Genomic DNA, 27,676 nt, shown 5'->3' with positions numbered 1-27,676 from the left:
TTTCAACTAATTTTTCTCATAGATTTTTCTCTTTTCTTTCTCTCTTTCTCTCTGAATTTTCTCTGGTTTTTCTTGCAGTAACAGGACGTCCAGAGGAGAGAAGAATATGTTTTATACCATATGGGGTTGCTTCAGCTCAGGGTTTTCTCTTTACACAAAGTGGTAGTTTGGAGAAACATGTGGCAACCAGCTTCAGCACAAGCAGCTCACCTTTCCCTTACAAGAAAAAAGCTGCAAGCAACTGAAGCAAACAGCTTGTGACCAGCATGTGACTTCTAATAAGCAAGCAGGTAAACAAGTAGGTGCTTGCCTAATTACTGAGAAAGCAAGTAGGCTAGAAAGTGCAAGGCATGTGACTGTTCAGAAATAATTTTAAGAGTTTTGTCGATATTTTTCGGACTGTTTCGACTAAATATTTTTCATCATTTGAATCTCGTCCTGCTCTGAATAAACTCGACTAGCATGAATAAAAATCGACAATAATAATTAACACTCGACAAGAACCATCAAGAGATGGCTTTTCGACCAAAATACAGCCCGTTGAGAGATTAATTCACCGTGTCGATTTTTATTTAAATTCTAATCGATCAATCTTCAAACTGATCTTAAAGAATTTTCTCGACCAAAATTCTATCTGCTCGTGAGGGTTATTACAGACACCACTATGGGTGATCACGCCAATCAGGATGATCTCGCTGCAGCAATGCAACTGATGCAACAGCAGATGATTCAAATGCAGCAGACTATCCAAGCTCAGCAGGATGCTGCTGAACCGGCTGCTTTCGCGCGGCAGGAACAACAGGCGCAGACTGTTCCAATCGGGCAGAGAAACCTTCCGTGTAACATCCCTACTACGCGCTCTGCCATTGTTCATCCACCCTTTACCAGGCAGGACTTCAAGATCAAGCCTGCTTTGATCGGTCTAGTACAGAGAAAGGTGTTCTCTGGTCTCCCTACAGAAATTCCAATGGAGCATATTGAGAGCTTCGAAAAAGTCTGCAGTTTCACTCGTGTGAATGGTGTTCCACCAGACTACATCAGGTGCATGTTATTCACATTCTCTCTTGATGGAAAAGCTGCACGGTGGTTGAAATCTCTCCCTACCGGCTCTCTCACTTCATGGGAACAGGTCCGATCAGCGTTCCTCAGGCATTTCTACTCTAAGACGAGAACAGCTTCATTGAGGAATAAGATCACCTCCTTCAGACAGCTCACTGATGAGCCTTTCTGCGACACATGGGAGCGCTTCAATGACTATCGGAGAGAATATCTTCACCATGGATTTGATGATGATTACCTCCTGGACATTTTCTATGATGGTGAGGACTGGAAATACCAAGGTGCTTTAAACTCTGCGAGCGATGGAGACTTCATGACTCAAGACACTGATGGAGCGTTTAAGCTGATTGAGAACATGGCTGCTAGCTCAGCTAATAAGAAAGAGGAGAGTGATTGCTCCAAGAAAGGGAACAGTTCTGACACCCAGAAAATAGATGAGCTGACTACCAAGGTTGATCAGCTACTGAAAAACAACCAAGGGCACGTCTTCAACATGGAGCAAGCTACGGCCGGGTAGATTCAGAACCAGAACCAGCGACAACCGCATAACAATCAGCAAGTTGTTCCAGCTACCGGGAACAATCAATCAGATGAGATGAAGGGTCTGAGTATGATGAAGCAACAGTTTTTTCAGGGTCAGTAGGTTCAGGCCAAGGCGTTGAATCAGGTAACCACGGAAATGGACACCAGGATGGGCAACATGTTCACTGAGCTGAATAACAACTATGACAATCTTGCGATCCACATAAGAAAGATCAATGTTCATCTTGCTCAAACAGTTGAGAGTGTCAAGAGGCAACAAGAGACGCTCCATGGAAGAATTGATAAAAATCCTAGGACTGAGAACTGTAATGCAATAGAGCAGCCGTTCACTGAGACTGTTCTAGGCGCAGAAGAGAGAGCAGAGCAGCCTACTAGCTCTACAGTAACTGCTCCTAGCGAACCTGCTGAAACTCCACCAGTGCAAGTGTATGTTCCTAAGGTTCCCTATCCAATTCCACCTAGACATCTGATGGATCCCATTAGTGAAGAGCAGCTGATAGGTTTTAACAAGATGGTGACAAGGCTTCCTAAAGAACTTTCATTTGAAGATGCTCTACAGATTCATCTATTTCTCAAGTTCTTTAAAAACTTTAGAGACTCAAGCAGAGATCAAGGTCCTCTATACCAAAGCACTGTCTACACCAGCCCTGAAGGTATTGCCTAAGGTTGATGATCCTGGAAAGTTTGCTTTTCCATGTTCCATCGCAGGAACAACCTTCAAGGACGCTCTTTGTGACTCTGGTTCTTGTGTGAATCTCGTCTCAAAGGCTATTGTAGACGATTTGGGTATTGCTGATGTTGAGCGTTCTCAGCTGACCCTGACCTTTGCAAACTTTTCCAGAGCAGTCCCATATGGAACCATCCGCAACCTTCATGTTCAAGTAGGGGAATGCGTTGTTTCTGCTGAGTTTCAAGTTGTTGAGATGAACAAGGATCATGAGATGCCTTTGATATTTGGAAGGACATTCATGGCTACTGTTGGAGCAATCATCGATATGCCCAACAAGAGACTCTGCTTCTCCAACATTAACAAGAAAGTTTTCTACAAGGCTGTACCCACCAGATCTTCCTCATCACACGCCTCTTGCATCTCAGTATTTGATGTAGAAAAGCTGAAGGTTGTTCCAGAGAAGGAGCATGGTGATAAGGGTGAGAGCAGGCTGTTCTTTGATGAAGATCATAGCACTGATCCTACTAAATTCAGAAGGAATTCAAGGGTGAAACAGAAAGTCCAGAAGAAAAGGGTCAAGGGTGATCCTAGGATGACTTTGATACCTCTCAAGTGTGATGAGAACTCCATTGAGTATGAGGTAAAGTGCAAGGGTACCTCCAAACCGTTCTCTAAAGTCAGAGCCATTCTCACACATGAGCTGAAGGAGAAAGGGGAAGCTGCTGTGAAAGGGTTGTTGAGCAGGGTTTTGAAGCTGAACATGTTTGATTGCTTGTTTTGGAACAGGCCCTCCTGCTCAACCAGACTGATCCCTATCACCAAGTCAAGCTAGTGACTTAAACCAAGCGCTTGGTGGGAGGCAACCCACTGGTAAGTGTACATATAAGTTCGTTTTGTTTTTGTTTACTTATTTTTTGTTTTAGTTTATTGAGTCTCAGGTCAAAAAGCAAAAAAACCCGAGATACTTCAAAAATTCTGGGTTGCAGCAATGGAACAACCTACCCTCTGAAAAGAGCGGCTGTTCCAGGCGACCATATGACGATAGAACACCTAGAATTTTCATGGAGCGCCCGCTCCACTCAGGTAAGTATCTCAACCAAAAAAATGTCTATTCTTGTTTTAACCTTCTTTCTGATTTATTTTTACACCAGGGATGGTGTGAAGTAAGTCTGGGGGAGGGTTTTCGTCGTTTTACTAACTCGTTTCTTTCTTTTGTTTTTCTTTTGGGTCATTTTGAGACTGTTTTTATGATCGAGTCAGTCAAAACTTTGTGGGAATTAGGACCTTATTTCGTGTTGATCACTGACCACCTCGTGCTTTAGTTACCTTATTCAGTGACCTTATCAGTGGTGAAAGACACACATGTGGACCTGGAACATCCTGACATATCTCACAATGAACTGCGCAAGAGCAGAGGTGGAGAACCAGAATGGTTGCGAAATCAGAACCACCAGTGGCACTCAGAACCATCATGTATGACCTCCTTCTTCGTCACATCACCATATCATTCTTCAAAAAAAAAAAGAACCAAAATAAGGTGATGGAGAAGGGGAAGAAATCAAAGAAACATGAGCCACTGGGAAGATAGAGCAAAGGATTGGGTACCAAAAGGAAAGTGGAACGCAGAATAATCAGTTGCCTGTTCCGTCATCAGAATAGTTGCACCAGATAGAGCAAAAACGAGTAGAGACTGTGGACATCAATGGATCTATCCTCTCTTGCCATTTTGTGCGATATCCTGCATCCTCTTTAATAAAATGGTAGCCCCTAAACACTTTTAACTCCACCATTAAATAGCCTGTTTCACGCCTAGACCATCTATCCTGAATGATGCCTGTGATGAGAAGCTCATGCTACTCTTAAATGAATGTAGTGAGTTTTGTCTCGATAGTGTTGCTTTTTCAGGTTTGAGATGAAGAGTATGGAGCCGATTTCTGAACAACAGTCAGTGGGGTTCCGGTAAGGGTGTGTTTCCTAGTTTTACTGCTTGTATGGTTCAGAGATTCATGGTTAAAGTATGGTTGCTGAGAATAGGAGAGTTCCCACACTTTCAAACCTTTCTCCATGTTCTTGATACTTGACATTGTTTGAGGACAAACAAGGATCTAAGTCAGGGGGAATTGATATATGGTGTTATATACATTTTGTATATATGCTTTTCAATTGGTTTTCAAGTCTTTATCGAGTCTTCGTAGTCCTTTTCGAGTCATTACTGGTCTGGAGTTGCACTGGATGGGAGATGAACCACCTGGAACAAAAGAGGCAGAAAACAGTGCAATTTGGTGATTTTCACGCAGAACAGTCTTGATGCCTGTTCCGGATAGCGGAGCAACCCGAGTGACTGTTCTGGATAGAGCGGGTTGCTCCGACTGCCTGTTCCAGCGGCAGAGAGTTTTAAGGAAACTACAAGTCATTACAGGATTTACCCTAATTATCCCATTTTTCTCTCCCAGCCGCCTGTGGCTTTGATATATCATATTTTTCTCTTTCTTTTTACATTCTACGCTTTTTCTTTGAGAAGAAACCAGACCTTAGAGTTGGAGACTTGAGATTTTGCTACTTTGTAAAGGGAGAAGGCCATCTCTCTCGATTTAGAGAAGAACCCCCTGAACCCTATTACTTTATTTCAGTCATATTTCATGTTGCTTTATATCTCTGTCTCTGTGTTTTCTTGCTTCATGGCTGAGTAGTCAGCTTGCTTAGTCTAGGGTGTTAGATCTGTGAGCTTGACATAAATAAGTTATAAATCGGTTGTCTTCATTCACTGTTGTTCTTAAGGCTTGCATCAAGTTAACCACTTAGAGCATCTCCAATGTATGTCTCTATATTTTCCTCTAAAATAGAGATCTCTATTATAGAGGTGGATTTGCTCCAATGTATGCCTCTATAATAGAGTTCCTCTATTTTAGAGGAAAATATAGAGGAATCCTACTTTTTACCTCTATATTTAGAGATGAAAATAGCAAATCTCTATATTTTCCCCTATAAATAGAGGAACTCTATTATAGAGGCATACATTGGAGCAAATCCACCTCTATAATAGAGTTTCTCTATTTTAGAGGAAAATATAGAGATAAAAATAGAGGTGGGTTGGAGATGGTCTTAGTGCCTTATTCTAGGTTTAATCGATTCATCAAAAGTTTGCTAGACATAACTTGAATGAGCATCATATCCCTAACCAGCGAAAGTAGATGTTAGGGTGTTTTGTGAACATATCGGACTTGATCTTAATGTTTGTCATCACATCTCAGTCCAACAGACAGTTTAGGTACTGAGATCGATTGACAAAAGGTGAAGCACCACGACAGTGGGCTGATCTATTGATATTACGTGTATACGCACACCAATTAACCTAATGTGCACACTACCACAATCGAATGGTATGTCGATGTAGCACTTTAGGATCGAATCCACAGAGACCAACGGTTACACTTTATCTTTATGGGATCAATACTTAGCTAAAACAATATTGGGGTTTTAAGATTTGAGGGTTTCGTGAGAAACAAGTAACAACATTAATTAAAGTATTCAGATAATTAAAATTCTAGCCTAGGGTGGTTTGATCGGGTGTTAAACAAGTGTGAGCCAAACAATTATTCAAGTTCAATTAAGAGCAAGTCTAGAACTCGGTTCACTCAAATAGAACAGTCCACTGTCGTGGTACTGCCCCCTATGCTGATCGATCTTGATACCTAAACTCTCGTTTGGATCAAGACGCGACAGCAAGAAATAGAGATCAAGTCCGATATGTTCACAAAACACCCTAACATCTACTTTCGCTGGTTAGGGATATGATGCTCATTCAAGTTATGTCTAACAACCTATAACACTTTTGATGAATAGATTAAATCTAGAATCAGGCACTAAGTGGTTAACTTGATGCAAGCCTTAAGAACAACAGTGAATGAAGACAATCGATTTATAACTTATTTATGTCAAGCTCACGGATCTAACACCCTAACACCCTAGACTAAGCAAGCTAACTATCCAGCCATGAAACAAGAAAACACAGAGACAGAGGTATAAACCAACATGAAATATGACTGAAATAAAGTAATAGGGTTCAGGGGGTTCTTCTCTAAATCGAGAAAGATGGTCTTCTCCCTTTACAAAGTAGCAAAATCTCAAGTCTCCAACTCTAAGGTCTGGTTTCTTCTCAAAGAAAAAGCGTAGAAATAATCAAAAGAAACAGAAAAAGAAGATATATCCAAGCCACATGCGGCTGAGAGAGAAAATAGAGAGATTAGGGCAAATTCCGAAATAGGTTGTAGTTTCCTTAAAAATCTCTGCCGCTGGAACAGGCACTCGGAACAGTCACTCGGGTTGCTTCGCTATTTGGAACAGTCATCAAGACTGTTCTGCGTGAAAATCACCAGTTTGCACTGTTTTCTGCCTCTTTTGTTCCAGCTGGTCCATCTCCCCTCCAATGCAACTCCAGACCTGTAATGACTCGAAAAGGACTAGGAAGACTCGATAAAGACTTGAAAAACAATTGAAAAGCATATATACAAGATGTATAAAACACCATATATCAATTCCCCCAGACTTAGATCCTTGTTTGTCCTCAAACAATGTCAAGTATCAAGAACAGGGAGAAAGGTTTGAAAGTGTGGGAACTCTCCTATTCTCAGCAAACATACTTTAACCACGAATCTCTGAACCATACAAGCAGTAAAACTAGGACAACACACCCTTACCGGAACCCCACTGACTGCTGTTCAAAAATCGGCTCCATACTCTTCATCTCAAACCTGAAAAAACAACACTATCGAGACAGAACTCCCTACATTCATTTAAGAGTAGCGTGAGCTTCTCATCACAGGCATCATTCAGGGTAGACGGTCTAGGTGTGGAACAGGCTATTTAATGGTGGAGTTAAGAGTGTTTAGGGGCTACCATTTCATTGAAGAGGATGCATGATATCACACAAAATGGCATGAGAGGATAGATCCATTGATGTCCACAGCCTCTACTCGTTTTTGCTCTATCTGGTGCGACTGTTCTGATGACGGAACAGGCAACTGATTGTTCTGCGTTCCACTTTCCTTTTGGTACCCACTCCTTTGCTCGATCTTCCCAGTGGCTCATGTTTCTTTGATTTCATACCCTTCTCCATCACCTTCATTTGGTTTTTTTTTTTTTTTTTTTTTTTGAAGACTGATATGGTGATGTGACGAAGAAGGAGGTCATACATGATGGTTCTGAGTGCCACTGGTGGTTCTGATTTCGCAACCATTCTGGTTCTCCCTTCTCTTGCGAAGTTCATTGGTTATGGAGCGGTTGCTCCATTAATATGCTTGTTCTCCTTTCTGACAGAATTTCTGCACCAGTGACGAGTAGGAGGCTGCGTTGATCATTTCCTCTCCGACCTTTTTGCACTTATCTGCACATATGACACTGAAAAACAAATGCTTGAAGGTGGAATAAAGGCTAAGGTGCAGGTGGGAACTAGGTAAAAATGAGCTAGCCACTCATGATCAGCAAGATGGATAAAAAGGATAAGAAGTCCGGAGTGTGTTCTCGTTTCCCTGATCTAATGCCCATAACAAGAAGAATTTCAGTCAAGATTAGGTTCAAGTAAGATGGAGTTAAGTCTACCCAGTGTAACCTGATCGGCTGAGAACTTCTGGAGAATCATGTGAGATATGTCAGGATGTTCCAGGTCCACATGTGTGTCTTTCACCACTGCTAAGGTCACTGAATAAGATAAGTAAAGCACGAGGTGGTCAGTGATCAACACGAAATAAGGTCCTAATTCCCACAAAGTTTTGACTGACTGGATCATAAAAACAGTCTCAAAGTGACCCAAAAGAAAAACAAAAGAAAGAAACGAGTTAGTAAACGACGAAAACCCTCCCCCAGACTTACTTCACACTATCCCTGGTGTGAAAATAAATCAGAAAGAAGGTGAAAACAAGAATAAACATTTTTTTTTGGTTGAGATACTTACCTGAGTGGAGCGGGTGCTCCATGCAAATATTGGTGTTATATCGTCAGATGGTCGCCTGGAACAACCGCTCTTTTCAGGGGGCAGGTTGTTCCGTTTCTGCAACCCATAATTTTTGAAGTATCTCGGATTTTTTTGCTTTTTGACCTGAGACTCAATAAACTAAAACGAAAATAAGCAACCAAAAATAAAACCAAGTTATATTTACACTTACCAGTGGGTTGCGTCCCACTAAGTGCTTGGTTTAAGTCTCTAGCTTGACTTGGTGACTGGGATCAGTCGGGTTGAGCAGGAGGGCTTGTTCCAAAACAAGCTCCACAATCAGACATGTTCAGCTTCAAAACCCTGCTCAACAACCCTTTCACAGCATCTTCCCCTTTCTCCTTCAGCTCATGTGTGATAATGGCTCTGACTTTAGAGAACGGTTTGGAGGTACCCTTGCACTTTACCTCATACTCAATGGAGTTCTCATCACACTTGAGAGGTATCAAAGTCATTGTAGGATCTCCCTTGACCATTTTCTTTTGGACTTTCTGTTTCACCCTTGAATTCCCTCTGAATTTAGTAGGATCAGTGCTAGGATCTTCATCAGAGAACAGCCTGCTCTCACCCTTATCACCATGCTCCTTCTCTGGAACAACCTTCAAATTTTCTACATCAAACACTGAGATGCAAGAGGCGTGTGATGAGAAAGATCTGGTGGGTACAGCCTTGTAGAAAACTTTCTTGTTGGTGTTGGAGAAGCAGACTCTCTTGTTGGGCATATCGATGGTTGCTCCAACAGTAGCCATGAATGTCCTTCCAAATATCAAAGGCATCTCATGATCCTTGTTCATCTCAACAACTTCAAACTCAGTAGGAACAATGCATTCCCCTACTTGAACATGAAGGCTGCAGATGGTTCCATATGGGACTGCTCTGGAAGAGTTTGCAAAGGTCAGGGTCACCTGAGAACGCTCAACATCGGCAATACCCAAACCGTTAACAATAGCCTTTGAGACGAGATTCACACAAGAACCAGAGTTACAAAGAGCGTCCTTGAAGGTCGCTCCTGCGATGGAATATGGGAAAACAAACTTTCCAGGATCATCAACCTTAGGCAATACCTTTAGTGCTGGTGTAGACAGTGCTTTGGTATAGAGGACCTTGATCTCCTCTTGAGTCTCTCTACAATTTTTAAAGAACTTGAGCAATGACCGAATCTGCAGAGCATCTTCGAATGCAAGTTCTTTTGGAAGCCTTCTCACCATCTTGTTAAAACCTATCAGCTGCTCTTCACTAATGGGATCCATCAGATGTTTAGGTGGAATTGGATAGGGAACCTTAGGAACATAGACTCGCATTGGTGGAGTTTCAGCAGGTTCGCTAGGAGCAGTCACTCCAGATCTAGCAGACTGCTCTGTGTTCTCTTCTGTGCCTAGAACAGTATCAGCGAACGGCTGCTCTACAGTGCTCAGTCCTAGGATTTTTATCAGTTTTTCCAGGGAGCGTCTCTTGTTGCCTCTTGACACTCTCAGCTGTTTGAGCAAGCTGAACATTGATCTTTTTCTTAGGTGGATCGCAAGAGTGTCATACTTGTTATTCAGCTCAGTGAACATGTTGCCCATCCTGGTGTCCATTTTCGTCGTTACCTGATTCATGACCTTGGCCTGAACCTGCTGACCCTGCAAAAGCTGTTGCATCATCATACTGAGACCCTTCAACTCATCTGGTTGACTGTTCCCGTTAGCTGGAACAGCTTGCTGATTGCTCTGCGGCTGTCGCTTGTTCTGGTTCTGAATATGCCCGGTCGTAGCTTGCTCCATGCTGAAGACGTGCCCTTGGTTGTTTTTCAGTAGCTGATCAACTTTGGCAGTCAGCTCATCTATTTTCTGGGTGTCGGAACTGTTCCCTTTCATGGAGAAATCACTCTCCTCTTTCTTATTAGCTGAGCTAGCAGATATGTTCTCAATCAGCTTAAATGCTCCATCAGTGGTTTGAGTCATGAAGTCTCCATTTCTCGCAGAGTTTAGAGCACCTTGGTATTTCCAGTCCACGCCATCATAGAAAATGTCCAGAAGGTAATCATCATCAAATCCATGGTGAGGACATTCTCTGCGATAGTCATTGAAGCGCTCCCATGCGTCGCAGAAAGGCTCATCAATGAGCTGTCTGAAGGAGGTGATCTTGTTCTTCAATGCAGCTGTTCTCGCCTTAGAGTAGAAATGGCTGAGGAACGCTGATCGGACATGTTCCCATGAATAAGAGAGCCGGTAGGGAGAGAGTTCAACCACCGTGCAGCTTTTCCATCAAGAGAGAATGGGAATAACATGCACCTGATGTAATCTGGTGGAACACCATTCGCGCGAGTGAAACTGCAGACTTTTTCGAAGCTCTCAATTTGCTCCATTGGAATTTCTGTAGAGAGACCAGAGAACACCTTTCTCTGTACTAGACCAATTAAAGCAGGCTTGATCTCGAAGTCCTGCCTGGTGCAGGATGGAGGAACAATGGCAGAGCGCGTAGTAGGGATGTTACAAAGAAGGTTTCTCTGCCCGATTGGAACAGTCTGCGCCTGTTGTTCCTGCCGCGCGAGAGCAGCCTGTTCAGCAGCATCCTGCTGAGATTGGATGGTCTGCTGCATTTGAAGCATCTGTTGTTGCATCTGTTGCAACTGAGCAGTGAGTTGCTCTTGATTGGCGTGATCACCCATAGTTGTGTCGGTTTGCCTTGGCTGTTGACGATTTGTTCTTTCTAACCTTCCTAGCTCCTGGTTGGTAAGTGTAATCAATTCTCCTTGTGCATTTTTCCGAGTATGTCTACTGATCATGCACCTGGAACATTAGTTACAATAAAAAGGATAGAGCAAGTTAGAGGTCTTAGACTAAATAAATAACCGAAAAATAAAGGTAAAAATAAATAGAGGTCGTTGTAGTATAGTGGTAAGTATTCCCGCCTGTCATGCGGGTGACCCGGGTTCGATCCCCGGCAACGGCGCCAAACTGATATTATGTGTATACGCACACCAATTAACGTAATGTGCACACTACCACAATCGAATGGTATGTCGATGTAGCACTTTAGGATCGAATCCACAGAGACCAACGGTTACACTTTATCTTTATGAGATCAATACTTAGCTAAAACAATATGGGGGTTTTAAGATTTGAGGGTTTCGTGAGAAACAAGTAACAAGATTAATTAAAGTATTCAGATAATTAAAATGCTAGCCTAGGGTGGTTTAGTCGGGTGTTAAACAAGTGTGAGCCAAACAATTATCCAAGTTCAATTAAGAGCAAGTCTAGAACTCGGATCACTCAAATAGAACAGTCCACTGTCGTGGTACTGCCCCCTATGCTGATCGATCTTGATACCTAAACTCTCGTTTGGATCAAGATGCAACAGCAAGCAATAGAGATAAAGTCCGATATGTTCACAAAACATCCTAACATCTACTTTCGCTGGTCCGATAGAGCAACCTATAACAGTTTTGATAAATAGATTAAACCTAGAATCAGGCACTAAGTGGTTAACTTGATGCAAGCCTTAAGAACAGCAGTGAATGAAGACAATTGATTTATAACTTATTTATGTCAAGCTCACGGATCTAACACCCTAGACTAAGCAAGCTGACTACTCAGCCATGAAACAAGAAAACACAGAGACAGAGGTATAAAACAACATGAAATATGACTGAAATAAAGTAATAGGGTTCAGGGGGTTCTTCTCTAAATCGACACAGATGGCCTTCTCCCTTTACAAAGTAGCAAAATCTCAAGTCTCCAACTCTAAGGTCTGGTTTTCTCAGAGAAAAAGCGTAGAAATAATAAAAAGAAACAGAAAAAGAAGATATATCCAAGCCACATGCGGCTGGGAGAGAAAGTAGAGAGATTAGGGCAAATCCCGAAATAGATTGTAGTTTCCTTACAAAACTCTGCCGCTGGAACAGGCACTCGGAACAGTCACTCGGGTTGCTCCGCTATCTGAAACAGTCATCAAGACTGTTCTGCGTGAAAATCACGAAATTGCACTGTTTTCTGCCTCTTTTGTTCCAGCTGGTCCATCTCCCATCCAATGCAACTCCAGACCTGTAATGACTCGAAAAGGACTAGGAAGACTCGATAAAGAGTTGAAAACCAATTGAAAAGCATATATACAAGATGTATAAAACACCATATATCATCTACCTTAAGTGATCCGAGTTCTAAACTGGTCTTTAATCGAACTTGAATAATTGTTTGGCTCACACTTGTTTAACACCCAACCAAACCACCCTAGAATAGCATTTTAATCATCTGAAATCTTTAATTAATCTTATTACTTGCTTGTTACGAAACCTTAATCTCAAAACCCATCATTGTTTTAGCTAAGTATTGATCCCATAAAGATAAAGTGTAATCGTTGGTCTCTGTGGATTCGATCCTAAAGTGCTACATCGACATACCATTCGATTGAGGTAGTGTGCACATTAGGTTAATTGGTGTGCGTATACACGTAATATCAATAAGCCGAGAACCTATCGCGGACTTTAAATCGGTACGAATCAGGTTAAAATCGCGACAGATAAATTGATAGCCGGCTAGTCACCACATAAATCTTAAAACCAAAAGTAAACCTAGGTCTTGCCCTAAACCCAGCACAATGGTCTCTAACATCTTAAGGCATGATATCGAAAAGATATGAGATCCTAAAACCATGCCTCTATGTTTATATTCAACATCTTCAGATATCTCGCGAAATGGAAAAACTCTCGAAAGATCGCGAACAAAGCATTTCACATCGAAGAAGGATATGAGACGACAACTCATCATCTTCCTTCCATAGCATACACTAACTTACGAAAAACACAAATTGATCATCTTATAATAAAAAGAAAGCCGCAACACGGCAGGGATTCGAAGCCACAAACGGCCAGTCCCGAAACATGAAATAAAGCCACTTAAGGCCCAAACATCAACACAAAAAAAAATCTCTCACAAGAGATCTAAACCATAGTCATCTTCTGAATTCAAGCTCTCTCTTCACCCATCACTTCGTCCAAGCTTGGAACCGCGTCACCCCCATTTTCTCCGACCACAGGATCTTTCCCCTCTGGGTCTTCTGACCACGTCGGAAGGAAGCACGCGGATTTCAGGTCAGCTAGGACGAGATCAAAATCTCCATCCACGGCTGCCAAATCTCTCTTGCAATCAGACAACCGGGTCTCTTCGGCCTCTAAGGACCGAGGAGTCTCGCTCTGGAACGCCCGAACTACAGCCATCCCGCCCTCAATCTTCGCCAAGGCCAAATCCCTGCTCCGGATGCACTCGAGAGAGCCAAGAAAGGCAGAGATGTTCGCCAAACAAGGCTGGAACTCAGAGTGGAGAGCATGCGTGGCCTCTCGGATCCCACGGCTCGCCGATCCTACGTCACCCTCGATCTAACGCTGAAGTCGACGCACCTCCGAAGATTTGGCCTTCTTGGCCTTCTTGGCCTTCTTCTCCTTAAGTAAAGAGCTAGCTTTCTTCCCAAGATCCCTCTCGAGCTCCCCGATCTCAACCTAGAGTTTGGACACCTTCGCGGAGTGAGAATCCTTGACAGCCGTCAGCATGGCTTCAGTCTCAGATCATCTACCTTGCAGCTCTGTCAACTCCCCAGCAAGATGACTGACCTCGGAACCGCACTCGCTGATCATCCCATCGATCAACGACATCAACTGCGAGACGAGAAAACAGTTAGAGATATAAACAAAAAAGGAGTCATATAAAAAAAAACCACAAAACAGGCGACAAACCTTTCCGCGGAGCCTCGACGCTAGACTCGAGCCTCCTTGCTGCGAAGATTCCCCATCACCACCCTTGGTAAATTTCTTCTTCCGGCCCTTAGGCTGAGCGATCGGAACAGCACTAGGAGCACGCAGCGCTAGGACGATCTCTTTTCTAGCCGGGGGAGGAGGCATAGACTCAGCGGCCCGCTCCTTATCCCGACAAGAATCGGAGTCATGGACGAACCGGCTGGAAGAACCGAAGTATCCGGAACACACGGAACACTCGTGCCAGCGAGGGTTCCTGCGTCCTGCAGAACCTGGACCTCGGTTCTGCGATCCGGAGCAACGGCCAGAGCAGAAGAAGATGGGAACTCGGTACCAGCTCGAACTGGCTCCTTCTCGGCTTTACGTCGAGCTAGTTTCTTTCGGAAAGAAAGATGGCCGGCGACGCAAGCTGGCGCTTCAACAGAGGAAGTCGGAATCGGAGCCAGGGTGGTTGTCTCGCCCATCTCAACGTCGGAACTTCTCTTGCCACCTTGGGAGGAAGACATTTTGAAAGCTAAAATTTAGGAGAGAAGCTAGAGAAGATTTGAAGAAGGGAAGGTATGAAGGAAATGAATGATAAGAGCTCACTACTAATAGAAGTATGAGCTCAGAATTTTTTTATTATTTTTATAAACATATACTTTCTCGATGACTTTCCTCTGCGGAGTTTAGAGTGTGAACTTCGTCTGATACGCCTATCTTTGCCTAAATCGCCAAATCCGTTTCGGATTTAATCAAAAATTTGTTAATTATAAATCCGATATAACCCGGTAAAAATCCCAAACTCAATATTAACCTGAGATCTGATACCATTGATCCGATAAGACACAAAATATCTGATAGTATTTTTTTTTAAATGATTAAATTACTCATATATTTTTTAATATTACATAAATTAGTGATTCCTTAGAATTAAAAAATCTTATTCATATGACAATATTAATTTATTTTTATTATTAATAACCTATTATAAGTTTGTGTTTTTTTTTAGATTTAAAATTTGATTTTAAGATAGTTTTTAAAATATTCTTGAACACTCGTAATTGCCATATCAATATTATGTATAAAATGACATTATACATGGAAATATGATATTCAAATATATATATATGATATATGGTGTAGGATATAAGGTTTGGATTTGTATTGAAAATCAGTATAATATTCAGATGATCAATTTATTGATACATATATTTAAGAAAATAATATTTCATGTTTATGAATTTATTTCTAGTTCATAATATATTTATACTTATATTAAATTTAAATTTAGTATATCTTTTAAATATATATATAGGCCATTATTTATAGATCTATTTAGGTGTATCTGTAGGCCCAAAACCAAAAGACTTAAATTCCATTAGTGAATTTTATCAATTCGTTAGAAAAATAAGGGTGTTTTGAGAAAAATGTAATTTTCATTAATGATATAATTTGGGAATGATCCTCTTTTAATGGTATTGATTTTTTCTTCTTATTTTCTATTATTTTTTTTTTGTAGAAAAATAAATAATTAAGTTATTTCTTGTTAAATATGAAATGGAATAACCATTTCTTTTCGTTCCTTCAATTTTATTCCTTTACATTCTTTTTCTATTCGCTGCTTTTGTTTTCAGAATGGTCATCAGTGAGACCTTTAAATGTTTATAGTTGACATGGATATTATAAAAATCGAATGAACCTTAATATTGGATTAGATTTATCTAGGTCAGATTCCTTTCAAAGTATGAGCTCGATTTGGAATTCACTAGCTGAAATAATCGCTTAAGAAGCGTTAGTTACTGGCCTAAATTAACGAGTAACGATATTATTATTTTTTCGTTGGCACACACACTCCAGTCCGTTTCTTGGTAAATGTGTGATTCATAGGCTTTGCCTTTAGATAAGAGCAAAGCACTTTTATGATACAAAATACATATTAATTGTTAGAGCCGGTTCAACCTGAATACGATAAAGCCCAAAATCGAGTATCATTAAAGCCCAAAATGTAAACATCGGCTCACAAAGGTCAAATCCCATCCGAGCTCAAGGAATCTAACACACCGCTCGGCAAGTCAACGTAAACGTACAAAAATCAAAGGTATTAAAATCAATCATAAAATTACCTAATCTTTGCCGAGATGCGTCACCGTTATGATCCGCCGGAAAGACCTATAAAAGGAGAAGAAAGAGCCAAAGAAACGGGAAAATAATGATTCAATATAGCTAAAATATACTCTCTTGATGTTCAAAATCAATTGTTGACAAGCATCTTCTGTACACAATATCAAGTTGATCATAGCGTAGTGATGTGTTGTGTTTTTAAAACATTAAAAATTGAAACTGTTCAAACCAGAACCTAAAGCTTTTTTAAAATCTGAGATACAACTGTGCAAACTAAGAATGCTAGCAAGACCCTTTGTTGTCTGTGAAGTGGGTTCTGGCACGACTGCTAGCTTCTGGTAAGATAATTGGACGGCTCTAGGTCCCTTGATTCAATTGACTGATGACAGAGGCCCAGCAGTTTCAGGTCTGCACAAGGATGTGACAGTGGCAGAAGCTTTAGTGAATGGAGAATGGTGGTTAAGTGCTTCTCGTAGTAGAAACGCCATAATCACCTTGCTTAAGCAATGTCTGCCTCCGTCTGAGCCGATTGTGATTTCATCAAGCGATGATAAGTACCTATGGAGAATGGGAAATGATTCCCTTTCAAATGTTTTCTCTACCGCCAAGACGTGGTCTACTCTTCACCCTCCAAATCCTCCGGTTTTTTGGCACTCTCAAGTCTGGTTTGCAGGAAGAATCCCCAAGCATGCGTTTATCTCTTGGTTGGGGCCTGGAACAGATTGGCAACTCGAAACAGGATTAGAGTTTGGGGTCTTGAAGTACCTCCAAACTGTCTCCTTTGTTCAGGGTGTGAAGAGTCTAGACAGCACTTGTTCTTTGACTGTGTATACAGCTTTTAGATATGGGTGTACTTCTGCTCTCGCATCCAAGTGAATCCTCCCACAGGGTTTGAAGATTGTCTCAGGTGGCTAAAGACTTCTTCAACAGATCCTAACATTCTCTTGATAATCAAACTCGTCTTCCAAGCGATTGTGTACATGATTTGGAAAGAAAGAAATGGTCGCCTCCACTCCAGCGTGAGTAGACCTCCTCAAGCCATCATTCAAGAGGTTAAACAAACCATCAGACTGAAGCTTGATCCTCTATCTAGAAACATGAGAATCACAAGCAGCTCCTCTCTCACTTATTTGGGTACTTGGTTAAGTATCTTTTAAGGGCATTGTTAAGTCCCTGCAATTTTTCATTTTTTGGTAAAGGTAGGTCAAAAATTTTGTAATTCGTCATTTGCAAAATAAATAAAGAAGAATTATTTAAAAAAAAATAAATAAATCTGAGATACAGTGAAAGCTAGCATATAGGATTTTGAGCATAGGGTGTTAGCGCTACGGAAGTAGGTTAATTCTAATATTGTTATTTGAGATCGAGACGTTGTTGTACTTTGTTTCCCTGCCTGTTTGTTGCATGATCATTGCTGAAGAGAGATCCCTGAGAATTCCCAGTGCACAACGCTTGTTTTAATTATTTACAAACTTGTTTTGATTGCCTCTTGTTTGCTTGCTCTTGCTTATTTGAATTAAGAAACTGAAAACCAAACAAACAAATTTCTTTGATCGCTTTTAGCTAGTAACTTGTTTGCTACTATACGTGTGGTCATCGGTCCTTGTGGATTCGATTATGTATTACTACTGCATACTTTACTGTATACTTGCAGTTAGATAATCGGATAAAAACCTAACATTAACAAGTTTTTGGCGCCGTTGCTAGGACCAATTGGTCACCTTAGAGTAAAAGAACAATTTCAGATTATTGCATTTTCTTATATTTTGTTTAACGAGAATTCGGCCAAAATAAACACAAACTTTGCATGAATTGCCAAAAAAAAATCTGTACTCGAGCTTGGCCAAAAAAAACACTTTACTTTTATTGACTTTTTTAGTTTGTTAAGCAACTTAGGATTGACTGGCCATATTAACACACCGTGAACCCACAGTTAAGACAACGTTAACTAGACGTTAAATGTTGGCGTTAAGTGAAACGACGTCGTTTCCTTTTACATGATTTTAAAATAAAAAGAAGTAGATCCTTGGTTTCGAACTCAGATTGAATGGGACAAATAGCAAGGCATTTTACCATTGGCCTACTGACACTTTCAATGAAGTTACAAACACATTTAGTTTTATTTGGTACTGACTGAATATTAAAAAAATCTCTGCAAACTTAAAAAGATCTTTAAAATTCCAAAAAATATAAAAAACTTCAAGAAATAGTAATACAAAAATTGAATTATATATAAATTTTTTTTGTTAAAAATGAAAAGAATTCCAAAATAATTTTAAAAATAAAATTCCAAAAATTTTAAAAATTCAAAGAAAATGCAAAAAATTAAAGTTACAATTATCAGCTAAAAATTAAAATCGCACTCATAATGGGTACAATATTTATTTTAAGCATTTTAATTTAATTTTAATATGTGAGTATCTTTTTATAGGTGTATAATTAATTTCAACTTTTATAGCAATTGTTTAAAAAAAAAATGAAAATTAGTTTTGAAATTAATTTTACAAAACTTTCTATATTTTTTTAATTTTCGGGAATTTTAAATCTTTATAAGTTTTTAGAGAATTTTTTTATATTTAATGAGTACCAAATAAAACGAAATGTGTTAGTAACTCCATTGAAAATGTCACTAACTTAGTTGTAAATTACCTTGTCATTTGACCCAACCAACCAACCTTGGTTCAAAACGAGGGATCTATTTATTTATTTTTAGAAACCATCTGTAAATTTTCTGACGGCGTGCTAAATTGGCAAGTCAACAAAAACATTGTTAATTAATTCTAAAGTCAATGAAAGTTTTGTGTTTTTTTTTGTCAGTCCAAAAGTTCATGTTTCTTCTGGCAATTCATGTAAAGTTGAGGTTATTTTTAGCCGAATTCCCTTTGTTTAACATTCCTTTTTGTTTTCTTTGTTTGTGCTCTCTGGTATATGAGCAGATTTCATACTAGGAATCAAAGGTCATCAAATTTAATATCTTTGGAGTTAGAGTTTGGTCGCCTTGAGAGACAAAGGAAAAGAAAGGACCTGCAACTGTTGAGGTAGTGGAAGAAATTGAAAAGATTGACATGGATGACAACTAGAACAACTAGTTTCAAGATAATCCTCGAAATCAGTAGGGTAACAACAATGGCCAGAATTTACTTCCTGTTGGTGGACAAAATGGCAACAATGCTAGTAACAATCAGCAGCCTGGTGTAGCTGCGAGACAACATGCTGCGAATTAGGGGATACCTAGGATGACACTTGCGTATTATGACACCCCTGATGCTTTCTACACAGATTGTGATGGGATTCGTCCACCTCCTATTGAGAGGAGAGACTTTGAGATCAATACTGGTTTCATTAATTTGGTACAAAATAACCAGCTTCATGGGCTTCCTTCAGAGAATCCAATGCATCAGTTGGAGCATTTTGAGCGACTGTGCAACACCAACATGCATAATGGAGTTCCTGAGGGTGCTTTGAAGTGCAGACTGTTCCCTTTCTCCTTGATTGAAATGGCTGTCAAATGGTTGAAGTCTTTAGCACCAGGTTCTCTTACTGATTGGGAGGAGACAAAGGCTGCTTTTCTGGGACACTTCTTTACTAAGTCGAGGTCCACATATCTGAGTGTAAGATTTGAAATTTTCATAAGTTTGGTTCTGAGAGTTTTCATGAGGCTTGGGAGCGTTTGAAGGAGTACACGCTGGATTACCCCGACCATGATTACACTGATGTGAACTTACTGAATAAATTCTATCATGGGGTCAATGAGAACCATCAGAATGCCATGGACACTGCTAGTAGTGACGAATTCATGACCAAGACAGTGGAAGAAGCTTACATCTTGATAGACAACCTGTCATCTAGTCAAGCAAATCGCAGGTCACAGTTAGATAGACTCAAGAAAAATTATGGGTCTGATTCTCAGAAGATTGAAGAGCTGAATGCCAACATTGAGATGCTTATGAAGAGAGATCGGAAGTCAGTTAATGTCGTGGAAGATCAGAGTAATCAGATTAACCATGAGCTTACTGCTGATGATTCAGATCTGCAAACTAATGTGAAATTCATTGGTGGTTAGGGGATCTACCAGCAATCAAAACTTTGGAAACCAACAAAATCAGAAAGTTTTCAACCTAGGTTTTCAGAATAAAAATCAGTTCGAGGGAAAAAAATCTGATTTTCAGCAGAAGCAATAGTACAACAACTTTCAGGTATTGAGTCAAGCTATCGCTTGTCTCAATTAATCCTAGGATCTAAGTTAAAGGGTGATCAATCCTAAACTTAGCATTAAGAACAACTAGATGAAGAACTATATTTTAAATACCCTAGCAACAGTTCAAGTTAGCAATACGTATATCAACCATATGAGAAACCTAAATCTAAACGTAAGACTACTCAAACATATTCATAAGAAACATTATGATGGTCAGAATAATACTCAATAATATAAATATGAAGAATAAACAAAGCAGAGTAAATAGAACAATGGAGTTTAAGATCTTCTCTGTTTATGAAGTTCAAACCTCTCTCTCCAATCCTAAGCTCTCTTCGTAAGTGTAGAAAATGTCTGCCTCCAAAAATGTATCTCTCTAAAAGTTTGTCTCTAGGTAAAACATTGATATCACTCAAATTACCCTCAAATTACCTAAGGAGGGATTTACTCTCTCAAATAAGAGGTTGAGTTGTAGTACTTAGGGGTCAAATTCACAGGGAGCTAGGGAACCAATTAGATCTAATAGCTATATGATTAAGCTAGGCTAATAGTTTATAAAGCAGTAAATAAATATAGCAAAGCAGTAAATAAAGCAGTAAACAAGTTGAACAAGACAATTTTTCAGCTTGGCAGAGAGTTGTTTGATGGAAAGATGGTTGCTAGATCTAGGATTTCTATTCAGGTAATCTGGATTATAATGATATAGAGCCTAATTGTTGCTTGCAAGATATTATAGAACTCAACTAGGAGTACAAATCTAACAACTTCCGTTGTATAGACAGTCTAATATCTAGATCTTGGATCTCAACTCTCGTTTATTAATCACAAGAAAGTGTCGATCGATTATTCTATAGGAATATCAATCAATATACCTTTCACAATATCGATCTATTAATCTATTGGATCATCGATCGATATCGCTTCTAGCAAGCTTTACGATCAGGTTGAATATGTGTTCAGTAGTGTTCCTAAATCAACTTTCGTATGTTTCTAGCAATCCTAGCTCAATAGAATACAATTCAGAGAAAAGACCAAGCATTCACAATTGTGCCTAATGATTCTAAGATCAGGGTTCTAGTTCATGACTCTAGAACACAAGCAGTAAGAACAATCCTATGATATATATCACAACTTAGCAGTTCTATATTTTGGGCTAATCCTTCATAACTTATCTGAACCCTAAACCTAACAGGTGAATCTATTCAGACATGAAGTTTGTCACAGAAATCATAGATGAATATATGAAAAGCAAAAATAATATAAAACCAAAACCAATGGAGTTCCAGGAGGACTCTGATGGAGTTCATCCTTTCTCTCCTCACTAAAAACAAGAGTTTAGCCGTCAACAATGACTTAGAAATAACATTGATAGGGTTTTTGGTCGTCCAAGGACATTCTGGTCATTTGTGGTTACTTCTGGGCTTCAGTCGGTCAAAAAATATGTTCACCCCATATTCTTTCATCACTTTCGACCGACACCAATGCTGTAACGTCGATCGACAGTCCTTCATCTCCTCGACAGCTTCCTCTCGCGAGGCAGACTTACCACTCTTCAGTAAAACGGGCATAACCTTAGACCGGCAGAATTGGAAAGATAACTCAATATTCTATCTTGTGTCAAAATATGGGTTATATCTAACGGTGGGAAGGTCTCCATCCATTGATAGAAATCTGACACGCCTGTGCAGTTCTGCACCTCAAAAGGCTCCAAAATCACCATATTTCTCTAGAAACTACCTGAACCTATAAATATTCCAAATAGACTCTATATAATAGTAATTAGTTATTACAACACTTATAGACCATGGCTGAAAGTAGGTAAAATCCATGGTCTATCAACTCCCCCGACTTACCTTTTTGCTTGTCCTTAAGCAAAACATACGGGCAGCCTCTCTGAAAGAAGTTTGAAAACAGCAGGGACTCACATGATTTAAAACTTAGAATCATCACCTCTGCAATATTTCAATACACATCTAAGAAGTCCTAATCACAAAAGCACATTATACCATATCCTAGCTTAGCAACCAAATTCACCTAGCCAGCAACTTAGCAAATCACGTCATACATTCCCCTCTACCAACCTCATTTCTTAACATAAATAAAAGTGATGGCTTTACCTTGGGAGTATCGATCACATGATGCAAGGATTTTCAAACAAGTATCTCGATCTGCAGGTAAAAGTTAGTTATTATCTTTTCTCTCTACTAATTTCACTCTTTAGTAAAAGTCTGTTCCCATTGCAGGATCATTGACCAAGATTGGACATGCTTCCATGAATTAAGCCTTAATGGTGGTTGCCACCAAGTCCTGTTCACTTCTTTTTTACCTATATCCAAGAATTCATGTGAATCGAACCTTGATGATTGCCACCACTAAGTCCCGTTCGAATTCTTTTTGTTGGAATCTTTATGAAGCAAACCTTAATGGTTGTAGCCACAAAGTCCTGTTCGGATTCCACCTAAGTAACACCTATTATATATATATATTTTTTTCTTTTAATTATAAATATCTCTACCTATAAATCTAGGGTCGAAATAGAAAGAGAAAATGTGATAAATCTACACAAGGCTTACCTTCCAGACTTGTTTGAAGAATCCGATCCCATGTATACCAAGCCCCAAGACAAACAGTTGTGTCAGGTTTAGTGTTGGAGGTCAGCTTTGGTTCCCTTAAACAATCTCAGCAAGTGTGAATAGTTGACAGGTTGATCCACTTTAGTATCTTTAGTACTATCTGCAATCAGTAAGTCTAGAATAGTGCAAAAGAATGGTTAGATAAAAAGCAAAAATCTAATAAGTACATTATCCCCTTCTTGAGTCAATAAAACTCTTTTTAAAACATTTTGATAAGACTCATGAACACATTAAAATCAGTAAACATCCCCAGACTTAAATTACACTGTCCCCAGGGTATATCTAGTCAGAGTTATGGAGATAAATAATCATAAGTATGTAATATAACAAGTAAGAACGATGACCTGCTCAGTGTCGATCGACACAATGAAGTGACAATCGATCGTTGTTGATGAAGTATTGTCGACTGATAGCGACATGGCCTCATCTGTCGATGGCTAGAGCAATCATTCGACAAAATGAAGAGACAATCGATCGTTGGGTCTGAAGTGCTGTCGATCAATATCGAGCTGGTCTCATCGGTCAATGTGCTGAGGAATAGTCTACTCGGTTTTTTTTTTTCCTAAATAGCTAACTAAAACACAATATAAGTAAAACCTCCTGCAAACTTAAACAACACCGTGACCAGTGTTATACAGTCTAAAATTGGTGAGAAAATAAATCATAAGGACAATATTAACAAGGTTTCGCGAGTATACATGCCATTCATGTGAGTATCGATCAACACAGTTAAGTGGCGATCGATACATATGATGCTCTGTCGATCGATACGCTGGCCGGCCGTCGATCTATGCTAGTTCAGAACTCTTGGACCTTGGATCTTTTTCTTTTTACCTAACATAAATAAAACACTAAAAGTAAGTACATAATAAAACCAATTATCTAAATAAATATTTTTCCGATGAACAGTGTTCTGCTACAGTAACACTGCTACAATAACTCCCGATTTTTTGCTACAGTGTCGATTGATTTGTTTGCTACAGTGTCGATCGATGTCCTTGCTACAGTGTCGATCGATGCTACAATGCCTCTGCTACAGTGTGGTCACTACAGTGCCGTTGCACTGTTCATCCATCATTTTTTTTTAACCTGAAATCATTAGAAAACAAAGAATTAATAATAAATGAAAGTAAAACCAAATTTAAAACAAACCTAACAGTGGGTTGCCTCCCACTCAGCGCTTTGTTATAGTCATCTAGCTTGACTTTGGAGATCTAATTTAGTCCGGATGAGAATGAGAACTCGCTCCAAACAAGTCTCAATGTCTACTCTCTGAAGCTTTATCATTCCTGTGTGAAAGCCTCCTCCATAGACTCTTCTCCTTTGTCTATCATCTCCGCAATAAGGAGTGCTCGAAGCTTTGAAAATGGCTGTGAGAAGCATCTGCTGCGCACTCTGGATTTTCTGACACCATCTAAGAAGCGAGGGTAAATGATAACTGAGAATCACCCCTGATCCTTTTTCTCTTCTTCCAATTCCTCCTCTTCTTTCCCCCAGACTTGTTTGATCGCATGGTGGTATCTCCATCCTAAGGTGTCCACACACATCGAACTCTTTCTGCCCTAATACTCGTCCAGTGTCGATCGATGAAGAAGTGGTAGCGTCGATCGATGCCTGATAGTAGATATCGTTCGATATTGCACTGTGGTGTCGTTCAATGGTATCTGGTCGGTGTTGATCGTTGCTTCTTATGCTGGGCCCTTATCAACTTCGTCTCTAAATCGCAACCCTCTTTGAGAAGCTTATGCATGTAGAGGATAATCAAGTACCCCAATGTAAGGACTTAACTGCATACATCTATCTGGTGGGATAGGAAATTCAACTTCGATCACAGCACATTGAACCACAATCTTCACAGGATTATGTATCATCTTCAATCTCTTGTGAAATCCAGTAGCTTCCTTTGTCCAGATAGGTGGTCTCTGATATTTAGGGACCGCAAGGTGTGAGGCCTTAGACATGTGCATCCTTTCCTCAACTTCTTCCAGCTCGAATATGTATCCTGGCAGTTTATCCAACCATGGGTGTCTGATATTCCTTGGATTTGACCCGTTTTCATCCATGGTATATAGGTGTTTTACTATATATATATCTATGTTTTCTACTCTTCTAGGTATGTTTTCAGGTTCATGTGCATTTCGGAGTAAAGCTATGACTTTGGAGCACTTTGGAGCTTAAAGGACATTTCACCCGAGCTGACCATGTAGAGGTCGACGAGAGGAAGGACAATCGATCGATGCGCATCCAGTGCTGTCGATCGACACCAAGAGATGCCTCGACAGATGAAGATTAATATCGATCGATGTACACAAGTACCGTCGATCGATGTCGAGACATTGGACACGCGACATTTTGGATCCAGCGGACTTAAAACCCAAGGCCAAGCCAAATTACGAAAATGCCCTGACGAGTTTTTAACCTAGTAGATTATATACTGCCTAAGTGTTTTGACGGCAGAAGAGAGCTTTTTGTTACAGTTTTACTTTGAGAGAGAAGAGAGAGTTTTGGAGAGAAGATCACATGTGATTGGAACTCCTTGTTTTCATTTCTTTTCATCTATTCTATGAATTTCCATTTCTTCATTGTTATGAATTGCTTTGCTATGTCTGAGTAGTTCATTTATTAGATCCAGGGTTCAGATAGGTTTGTGGGATTAGCCCCAAACTATAGATCTCCCTTGTTGTGATATTCCTGATAGATTTGTATTCATTGCTTGTTTTAGCCTTGCTAACTAGAACTTGATCATAGGATTGCATACTCAAGCACCCTTGTTATCTCATCCTGACATCTATCCATCATATTAGGAGTGCTAGAGAGGGCTACCCGCCAATTTAGTATCTTAATAGGGCATATCATACTCGCGCATAGGCCTGGCTAGAACCCGTCGACCGATGTTCTCAACTGACTATCGGTCGACGTAGGCAAAGGTGTATCGGTCGACGCCCAATAGGACCATCGATCGACACTCTTTCGTTGTCAACATACTAACCGTTGAGACACGAGATCTAGCTTGTTAACCAGTGAAACATGCGACAGCTGATCAGTGAGTTAAGCGGTTGAGTCCTAACATATCATGCATGCAACAATTAGGCATCTATAGATATTATAATCTCCAAAACCTGAATAGTGGCCCTGCATCTAATATCATTTCCAACCAAGTTACATTTACTATTTACTTCGCTTGTTACTATTGCTATTTCATTTAAACATTTACAACTCTTAGAATTAATAAACACTAGATTTAATTGTTCCCTAGCTCCTTGTGAATTCGATCCCTAAGTACTACATCTGAACCTCTTTTGATGAGAGTAACACTCGTTAGGGTAATTTGAGTGGTATCAAATTTGGCGCCGTTGCCAGGGAGCTTTGATCGCCATAAGATTTAGTTTTATTGATTCTTATTCTTTTCTCTACCCCCTTTCTAACATAATCTTTTTCTTGTCTTTTCAGGTGCATGCCCAGCGGTACAAGAAGCAACAAGGAGAAAGACTTGCTGTTCTCAGACGATCCTGCTCATTTGGAACGCACCATCCGTAGAGGTCAACGTTCCACATCGCTCGACGCAACAACTTCGTCGTCGATCGATACACACAACCAACCGTCGGCCGACACCAGACCTTCATCGTCGATTGATCCTAATCATTCGATAACGATCGATACTACACCTCGTACGTCGATCGATACTGTGTCGTCAAAAATGGTAAACATTATTATCCTAACACAGGACGAGAACGGAAACCGGTATGACCAGAAGGGTCATCTGCGTAATGCAACATGTCAGAAAATAGACGCTCAGGGGACTGTAATCCCTGATGCTGATGCTACAGGAGCTGCTCAACCTGTAGACGAGGACGCTCGATCAAAACCACTGGCCGACTACAATCGCCCAGATGAGTACTATTCCAACAGATCAGCTATTCGACTTCCGGAGATCCAGAAGCAGAATTTCGAGCTGAAGCCTCAATACTACACTCTCGTGTCGCAGATACCCTACTCTAGGTTACCGCACGAGCATCCTATGGACCATCTAGAACGGTTCGAGGATCTAATCGCTGCTATTCGGATGGAAGGAGTCCCCGAAGATTACCTGCTGTGCAAGCTCTTCAGATACACGCTGAATGGAGAAGGGATGCACTGGCTTAGGCAGCAACCCACAAGATCCTTAACATCATGGGCCGACATCAAGAATGCTTTCTTACGAAACTTCTTCGATGAAACGCGCTGAAGAACTTCGGAACAAAATTTCAACATTCTCGCAGGAGGCTGGAGAGTCCTTCAAAGATGCGTGGATTAGATTTAGGTTCTTCCTGCGAGACTGTCCACACCACGGATTTAACGAAGGGCAGCTGCTAAGCACTTTCTTCCGAGGTCTCGCCTTACAGTATCAAATGACTCTTGATACGGCAAGTGAAGGAAACTTCACTACTCGGAATCCGTTGGAAGCTATGATACTTATCGAAAACCTCGCTAACAGCAGCAGCACCAAAAACACTGACTCTGAACGTATGAAGTCTGTAGCCTCTATCGGGAAGGAACAGATGGACGAAGTAAGAGCTAAGTTAGATGTGGTGCACGAGTTTCTTAGGAAGCAAGTCTGTTTAGCTGAAGGAGAAGTAGCAAATATGGAAGGAGAAGAAAATGTGAACTACATCGGAGGTACCGGATTCCAAAAATTTGGAAACCAGGGCGGAAACAGAAACTTCTTTGGAAATGGTCAAAGAAGTAACGAGAGTTCACAATTTCAAAAACCCTT

General features: G+C 40.3%; 4 non-coding genes and 1 pseudogene across 4 annotated transcripts; 3 read left to right on the top strand and 2 right to left on the bottom strand.

The window, feature by feature from the left end:
• Positions 1-1,173: 1,173 nt before the first annotated feature.
• On the bottom strand, positions 1,174-1,284 carry LOC125578752. The gene has a single exon (XR_007316835.1). It is a non-coding gene; the product is annotated as a small nucleolar RNA R71 (small nucleolar RNA).
• Positions 1,285-10,292: 9,008 nt separating this feature from the next.
• Positions 10,293-10,399, top strand: LOC125578738. The gene has a single exon (XR_007316821.1). It is a non-coding gene; the product is annotated as a small nucleolar RNA R71 (small nucleolar RNA).
• Positions 10,400-11,123: 724 nt separating this feature from the next.
• Positions 11,124-11,195, top strand: TRNAD-GUC. Its single transcript has one exon. It is a non-coding gene; the product is annotated as a tRNA-Asp (tRNA).
• Positions 11,196-16,371: 5,176 nt separating this feature from the next.
• LOC106377973 lies at positions 16,372-17,249 on the top strand (annotated as a pseudogene).
• Positions 17,250-27,150: 9,901 nt separating this feature from the next.
• On the bottom strand, positions 27,151-27,256 carry LOC125578747. The gene has a single exon (XR_007316830.1). It is a non-coding gene; the product is annotated as a small nucleolar RNA R71 (small nucleolar RNA).
• Positions 27,257-27,676: the final 420 nt, after the last annotated feature.

This window comes from Brassica napus, chromosome A9, assembly GCF_020379485.1.
Source record: "Brassica napus cultivar Da-Ae chromosome A9, Da-Ae, whole genome shotgun sequence".
NCBI lineage: Eukaryota > Viridiplantae > Streptophyta > Magnoliopsida > Brassicales > Brassicaceae > Brassica > Brassica napus.
This window is presented reverse-complemented; position numbering and strand designations above follow the sequence as displayed.